The following is a 9,032-nucleotide window of genomic DNA, read 5'->3' as shown; positions in this document are numbered from 1 at the left end:
GTGAGGAGTTTGCCTGTTCGCACCCCATCTCACAAATCTCGTCTGCCACAATTTTAGTACACACTTTCAACAAGTGGGGACGTCTAAATTACAGTTTCACTTTGATTATGGAATTAAAGCCAAGAAACCACTGTTAGGTTTAATTACTGATTCGTACCAGCTTGTTTAATCCACAACAGCTTGCAAGTATGGATGTCTTCTCTTCACTAAGTCTTTGCACAGCCATCTAAAGTGGCAGATTAAGTCTGTGTTCCACCTGTTCTCTCGTGTGAGCGATGTATATTGTCAAATCATGGTTAGGCATGCAAAACACTGATTACTTTGACTGAAAGCTGTATATTTATAAAATCACCCCACAAGCTTCTGCATTTTTATTTTCATCAAACTGAATGAATGAATATTTTTTTTCAAGTATTAAACAATAAAAGCTACGTGGACTATAATATATCACCTCGTTCAAAAATGTTTAGACATTGTGCTTAAGGCCTATAATGGTTGGGAAAATCCTGCATTACATGAGGTCATACACATGGAACACTACTCATCAGACAAAAACTTAACAAGTTGAACATTTCGTAAGCATTAAAAAAACAAAACAAAAAAAACCTATGTCAAAGATCTTTTCTCTGACGGATAAATCTCTAATCTACATCTGGGATATGAGACATTTTAAAGAGTATCTTTCTTGAAGATGATAGTAAAGATAAAAACATACAAAAAAAAAGGTACAAAAACCAAAACTGAGTTTCAGAAATTCTATCATGCTGTTGTAGCATAGAGTGTGGTTGAAAACTATGTCAATGTGATAATTAAGAAATCATGTGCTGGTACACTTTGTTTTTTAAAATTTTACAGTTAATGTTTTTAATTATCTGATGTGCCTAGACTAATACAAGTAATAAAAATATTTTGGTTACTAGGGTGACCACCGTTCAGTCCGCGACAAGAGATGCTGCGGTGTATTTGAGGCGAAAAGTTCCCCTGCTGGTGACTGATGATTGACTTATCAAACTCAGAGGAAAGACTCCTACAAATTCCTACAAAAACCTCTGTCAACCGACTGCTGTTACAGCCATTACAGCCATCAATGCTACGTTAACTTGCACCTGGACACTGTAGCTGCATTCCCTGAAATTTGGACATCAGAGTGAATGAACTTGACATGTCACATCTAAGCCACAGGGCGCGCATTTCATTTCAAAACATCTTTTAATAACTGTCATGCTGCTCTGGAACAGCAGAATGTAGTTTCACAGCCTGAAGACAAAAGAAAATGTTTGCTGTAAGTCAGTCTTCTCAGAATAACGGTTGGGTTTGTATGAAACGTAAATGGTGCTCCTCCTTTTCTTCTTATAATTCTGAATCTCAGTGTATTTAGTATAAAATTATTTTCTCGGCTTTGTTTGGGCAGTTACATTGTCCTGTTACCACGCTACTTGTTTACAACAAAGTAGTACATTTCCATAGACTGTTTGTACACATTGTTTTTCCAATGCAGGCCCTTGTAACTTGTTTCAGTTATATCATATAGAAACAGGAGAGCTGCTGCCCTGAGAATCATCTTTTCCTCTATGTTGCTAAAACATACTTTGACAGTGATGAGTGAAGTAGTAAGAAGTGCTTCTGTTTTCAAAAGAGACAAAAATAATGTGTGACCTGTTCTTGACAGGTTGTTGCTCCTGAATGTCAAAAAGCATTTTTACCAAGTTTAACCTTTCTCAACACACCTATTTTGCACCTCTTGGTGACTTTTGAGTGCCCCCCACTCAGCCAAACATTGATATTTTCTTTTTTTCCACCTGCTCAAAGATTTCTAATCTTGCCCTCCTCTTTTCCCCGTGTCTCTAATTAATGTCGTCACAATCCCTACTTCCCTTTGCCCGTCCAGTGTAGTAGAATACAATACCCTGATGCTGGAAGGCAGAAAACACACTCACACACACACACACACAAACACACAGGTCCCCCTCCTGTGCACATCCTCTATGCTTGGAGGGTGAAGATATGCAAAGCGTCACCATCATCAAAACAAAAACTGCAAGGGAATATAGGGCAATTCAGTGAATTAAAATGCATCCCTGGAGACATGTCTTTCTTTCTCTTCTCCTTGCTCTCTTCCCCTCATTTCCCCACTGTTCCCACTGTAGAAATAGGCTTCTCTTTGCAATTTAGTTCAAATTACACTGCCTTGTTCTGACCACATGATGGTCCAAGTCATAGCAACATGGACAAGCATCTGTGAGTATTTAGGATTTAAAAACTCAAAACAGGGAAGGTTAACTGTTTTAGTAATTTGATTCAACTGTGGACACACAACACACAAACCATACTTAAATACCAATAAAACTGACTGAAAAATTGCAATAAGTGGGAGAGGAGAGGAGTGTTCAAGGCCAAGACCATGCTTCAGTCCAACCACTATAAAACTAAATTAGCCGAACGGTATGTCTGGATAAAAAACTTCAAACATTTAAACACAATGAACAATAATGATATAAATCATAGGATGTTACATGTATCCTCCAAGATGTTTGTGTTGATCATTGCTGTATCAGATGTCTTGGTGGTTCACACTCGTAGTTTCCCTTCTGTGCATATATTTAATTCATAAACTACAAAATAAATATCCATAAATCATCACAATACAGGCAAAAATGTTTTCTCCCTCTTCACAGCCTTAAACATCATCCTATACTTAGATCAGTACGATTATATGATTGGGCATGTATCAAATTAATTTGATTCAATTTGTTTTTTCACAAGATCTCTACATTCTGAAAATCCAGAGCAGCTCGCAAAAAAAAGTACATTGTTGCAAAAAAAAAAGCAATATAGACGACAACTGACTACATTCGCTGTCTAGACTTACAACTGTCCTGAAAACGGCAGCATGTATGGTTTCACTGCATATGCACCTGCTACAATACTGTTGTGACTCGAGGTGGTGAATTTAACAGTCACACCTTTGAGAGGAACGGATCAAAACAAAGACTCAGCACAACGATGTGAACCGTTTGCCAACGAGGAATCATCTGTGGTTAACACAGATAAAACCACAAAAGTCAACGAAACATTGTGTGAACTCTGCTTCATTCACTCTACCTGAATTTCTATGTTGCTAATGCTAGCTGGCCGACTATCTGACTGATGTCAAGAAACACAAACAGCAAATGCAGAATAATTAGCGAAAAGATCTACATTGAAACTCGCTGCTCAACAAAATGTCCGGGTTCTAAAGAAACATGAATTGATAATCCACTTTTTATTTTTGTATTTTAACAGTAAACATCAAGCTCTAATTACTACTATGTTTCAATCACCTTAGTTCACCTACTTTCTGTAAGGAAAAGTGACTAAAATCCTGAAATGTCTCTGTGGGTAATGTTTTTAATAGGGCTGCATGATACAATGCAATACAAAATCTAGCATGGCTACATAGTTCTCAAAAAAGCGATATTAGCAATAAAATTTAAAAAAAGATGTCAGAGGACAGTCTTCTGACTGGTTCACAACAAGTAAGGAAGCAACCCACTGTCCACAAAATGATGTTCCAATACAACTAAAATGAATGCTTAGTTACATTTTGAGGGAAGTGTTCTTTCTTCTGGATTATTTTTGTTTGTAGCGTATCACAAACACCATTCATTCTGCTGCTTTAGTGCCACTGCTTTTCAGCTAACCAAACCATGATATTTTCCCTCACCCTAACCAACTCTGACTCTGGTGCCGAACCTTAACCAAGCTTCCAGCATGTAAAAGTGTGCAATATTTTCCACAACCTACACAAAGCGAGTGAAAGACAAAAGTAAGCAACAACTGTCTGAGACTGATGGTTGCTTGTTTCTGGTGGGACACAAACCCTGATCTTCTGGGTGAAAGTCCGGTTGCCGGTTTACGTCTCTATGAAACATGGATTTTGTGTCTTTTAAAGCGGCTACTTTCCCCCCCCAACGTCAGATTTGTCAAATTACGCTTTTTTCTAAACGCAATTAAATTCCCCTCATAATGTAATTGCAAGTGCAGTTTAGTTGTATAGAAACCTAATTCTGTTGAGACAGGGTTGCAATAAGTGACCGCAACTTGCCAGTAATGGTGGTACAAAACACACACTGGCCATCAAATATAAACCCACCAACAGCTGCCTCATATTTTTACCCTGGATGGACAGCTGACTGTCAGCCAGACAGCCACATGAACAGCAGTGTGATGGATATAATAGGAAATGGATGGAGGGGGGAGTAGATGAAGTGCAGGAGATGGTGGGGAGTGAAAGGGGACTGTAAGAGGTGTGTGTCCAGCCAATGTCCAGACAGACGCTGGTCAATAAATCAATGAGGAGGTCACACAAGCAGGTGGTTAGAGAGAAGCTATTGAGAGCTACCTTTCATCTGATCAGTTAGATTAGCAGTCAGATAAAAGCACACCATCCTCCGCGCTTTCTCTGTCATTTCGTCCTCTTTTCTGTTCCTTTCCCTGTCACCAAATCACTAAACTGACTCCGTCCTTTACACGAAACCTTTGGTGAAAGTAAGAGAACCATTGAAGGATCAGTGTTCAAAAATACTTTCAGATATGTTTTTACATTACTTTGGTGTTAATGGAGATAAGATTCCCCAAAGACATTGAAGTTGTTTTGAAGTAAATCGCTACAGTAAATGTTTTTTGTTTGAGCTATAATAGTGTCTTGATTCATCTTCACTTGGGAGAGAGAACAGCCAACCACCCGCATGTTCGGCTTTAATCCATAGTACTTAATCTTTGTGGAAAAGGCTGCGCTTATCGTGTCTCCCGCATGTAAGTCTGTTTTTATCTTCCCCTCTCTCAGACACACCCGCACACACGCACTTATGAAAACACCCGCGCGCGTACATAAACACAAAGACACACACGCGGTGTGTAAAGCAAGCGCATGTAATTACCTCGGTACAACGGTGCTACAAAATGCCAGACAGTGTTTGCATCAGCGTGTATGTGTTTAGAGTTTTGTAATTAGCAGAATACATTTAAATACATTTGGCTGTAACACTCCTGGGAGAGTTCCTGTTTGCTGCGTCTGCCTTCGTCTCTTGCTCCCTTTATTCTCCCCGCTTGTATCTCACAATGCCTGCAGTACTCATTTTTCTTTCAAATTTACCGATCAAACTCTTCCCTTCGTGTGCCGGTGTTTTCGCCTCTCCTTTATGTTGTACCTCCACAGAAACTGGCCGATCAATGAGCCTAATGAGCCCGCTGTGTAGTTTGCATAACGGTACACCGCTACGACTGAACATCACCCGCCACGTCTGGGCCCGCTCTCAGCGTACTACCCCGGGATAACTTAACTGCCCTGAGGAGAGCAATATCTAATTTCTGGACTGTTCTCGGTGCTACTGTGTGGTCTGAAACGCCGCTTCACTTCGAGGCTGCCTGGAAGTCAATTCACGCTCTTCAATCTTGTATTAAAAGTCAATCGATCAATACAAAAGCACAAACTTATTTACTCACGTCCAAATAGCACATTTTGTAGCACTGGACACACCCGTGGAGTAAAGGGTTATATTCAACCTTCCCCTCGAGCCCCTCCATGCTCATCAAACCAGTCTTAATTATTCAGCAGGCAGCCTGGTGTCTTTCATCTTTCTGTTAATTGCTCCGGTCGACTTCTCACTGGGACCACTATGCCCAATGAAAGCCTCCACTCGTGCTGTATTGTACCACCAGAGGAGGCATGTGGGGCAAATTTGTGTGCGCATGTATGTGTGTGTATGTGTGTATTGAGCGGAACTGAGGTGAAGGATGGAAAGGTTAAATTCATAATATGAGCGATTAGATGCCACTGTTCACCTGCTTACAGCTGTAGTCACAGGCGCCGACTCCTACAATCATGTAGTTGCAGAAGAAGAAGAAGAAGAAGAAGAAGAAGAAGATTAGCATTTTAGGTTGGAAAAAATACATAACAAGCTCTGTGAAATTGTGACAGGCATTTTCTTTTTTGTCTATTTCCTAACATTCTACAGATGAACCAAATAATCAAATACTCGCAAAACTAACAGGTAGCCTAATAAGTAATTAAAATAATTGTTAGTTGCAGCCTTAGTGTACCATATAAAAAGTAACATGCTGCAATTCCAGAAACCCTTTCCTGCCCTGGGTTAACTGTGTCATGTAGTTTGAGATCATTTGAACATTTTCTAGCTTAAACTGAGGTTAAAAAATAAAAAATAAAAAGATGTTTGGTTGGTTCTTGCAGTATCGCCTTACTTTGCAATGCTGTTTTGTTGAAGGGCTCTGTGTCAAACTCTTTTTTGTGGTTCAAATCACTTAATACATTTATGTTTCATTTGTTTATTTGAAGATGACACAATAATACTGCAGAGAGACAAAGCGTGGGCAAGGGTCAGCAGGGGTCCACAGCTCATTTTTGCCCCCAGGTCCTGTAAACAGATTCATTCATCAATGGTTTTGGATGACGGTTGCAAGGCTTTGACCATAGTGATGGCATTTTTTTATTGTTCATTTGAAGTATGTTTGCTTGCCTTCGTGTGTTTATTTTTCAAATATTTTATTGAGGACAGCCCAACAATCGTCTGTGACAAAAACCAAGAAGAAGAAGAAAAAACACTTATGAACTATGATCTACAGCTAACTGGCATATCTTAACCAAAAGAAGGGAGGGAAAAGAGTTAACGTTCAGTGGAGAAAAACATAGCTGGTATTGTAGTTAGCAGATAAATTGCAGTTAGCCAGACACTCAGCTCCATAATCAGCAGACAGACATACTGGCGCATGAGCACACAGAGCAGGAGTGGGAGTGATGAGGTGAAAAGTGATGGATAAAGACGGAGAATGGTGGGGAGCCTTGGCCACTAGAACAGGGATGGATGGGTTATACCTTTGCTCTAAGATATACAGTTTGAAGGAAGACAGATATATGAAACATGACTGCCTTGGAGGGCTGCCTGGGAGGAAGACATGCATAACAAAAAAACATGGAAACAGTAAGGACAGACGAAACTGTGGGGTTGATTCGAGAAGGTCAGAAAGACAAGAGGCGAAAGCATGAAAGTAAAAACGTTAAGAAAGCAAAACAAAAAGAGAAGTAGAAAGTAACTGCTGTAAAAGAGAACCATGACAAGAATCTATCATGTTTTTCCTGACAGCCCTGAGACAGTACACTCTGAGCGGTCCTTTGCAGTATCGCACACTTGCACGTGCGCACACAAACACACACACACACACACACACACCAACTGCAACATAGATCAGTGCGCTGGAAACAGCACATGATAAATTCTGAACACAATACATTTTGTCGAAAAGATTTAACATCTAATTCAGGTCTGACAGCTCCCTCCATCTCAAAGCCAGACCGGTTACATTGATCTCCACACCACGGAGAGACGGCCTTGGACTCCTCAGATAGTCTCACATTCACACACACACACACACACACACGCACTCACAGATAAAAGAGACTAGTGCACAAACCAAGCAGGTTCAGACTGCCTCGTAGATCCACACAGCTCTCTTAAGTATACAGGCACTATGAAATAAGCCAGAAGAAGCACTCCAGGTAAAAACTAATATGCCTGTGTGCGTGTGTGCGCGTGTGTGTGTGTGTGTGTGCATCCCGGTAAAGCAGCCAAATTACTTGCTTACAATCTAAACTACAAGTTTATCCATTTGCATCAAGGACTTAATTTCCTCCACTCTGCTGTTTTCTTTCTTAACTACTTCAAGCCTTCCACCTGCTCCCTCGGGAGTCTTCAGGTCTCCTCTGCTGGGTAGCCCATTTGGAAGAGATGCTACAAGTAATCAATGTAATGTGTGTGCGTGTGTGTGTGTGTGTGTGTTTGTATTGACATCTGTTGTTCTTAAAAGTGTTTGCAGCGTTGTTGACAGGTCAATAAGGAAGCTTGCATGTGCAACGACTGACAACAGGGAAAACTTGCACAAAAAGAAAAAGAAAAAACACATGCACATGAAATAATAATATGCACATATGTATGCACTAACACTCATGCAAAGTGACTGTTAAAGTAAAGCAGCTGAGCAGATGTGTGTTTATTGTAGTGGTTCAGAGTCCTTGGTGCTGTGAGCCAAAAATGTGAACTTTGACCACTGATTCTGACACAGAGACAGACTGAAGTGAGGATGAGGCAAACTGGGATGCAACCATCTCTCGGGTCCACATCCACGCACAATCGGTTGTCGCTGTGCTTTTTCAAGCTAATGGATTGCAATGTCTTAGATTATGAGCTGGCTGGATGCCCTGTTGCCAGTTCAGCTAGAGCTTTAGGAGGTATTACAGGGAGGACACCGGAGTCTGAGCTCCCCAGACTCCCAGTTCTGGGACTACAGCCCAGCGGTGCAGAGGCCAGGGCAAACACTGACATCATTAACTCACCACTGAGCGGCACAGGCGAGAGAAGTGTGCGCACGTGTTATGCGAGGATGCATGTTTGCTGAGAACAATCTAGCACACACTCGGAAAAAGGTGCATTTATGACAGCAGTGCAGCAAGAGGTTTAGCTGGTTATCAAACCTCATTAAGATTCAAAAGTTTGTACCGGTTCATTATTTTGTTTACTTAGTCTTTGGTCAGCAAGTTGTCAACAAAAACAATTTCAGACTGAGCAATGCTTGTGTTTAAACTGCATATAACAAGAATTTGGTTTAGCATTGATGTAATCAATATTTTTTAAGGTAGCAACATATTAAGTAACAACATTTAATGCAAAAAGGATCAGTCATATTACCGAACACTCAAAAAATGATCATCCGATTCTACAATTCCCCACAGCTTTAGAGGGCTTTATAGTGCATTTTAGCTTATTTTTCTTTCCCTAGTCCTGCAACTTTACTGTTCTGGTTCAATTTCACTGCTCTCATAGCATCAGACAGTTTTATCATTGGGGGGAAAAAAATTAACTGTGCTGAGCCCACAGCACAATACCTGCTCACCAACAAAAGGCAGATGAACAAATAAGTGACTCGCTAATGAACAACAGTGGACTATCTAAGAGCGAAAGACCCAATTTTCTTCAGAAAAC

Source organism: Stegastes partitus, unplaced genomic scaffold (assembly GCF_000690725.1).
Source record: "Stegastes partitus isolate 25-593 unplaced genomic scaffold, Stegastes_partitus-1.0.2 Scaffold723, whole genome shotgun sequence".
Taxonomy (NCBI): domain Eukaryota; kingdom Metazoa; phylum Chordata; class Actinopteri; family Pomacentridae; genus Stegastes; species Stegastes partitus.
The sequence above is the reverse complement of the archived record's forward strand: the minus strand, read 5'-3'. Positions refer to the sequence as shown.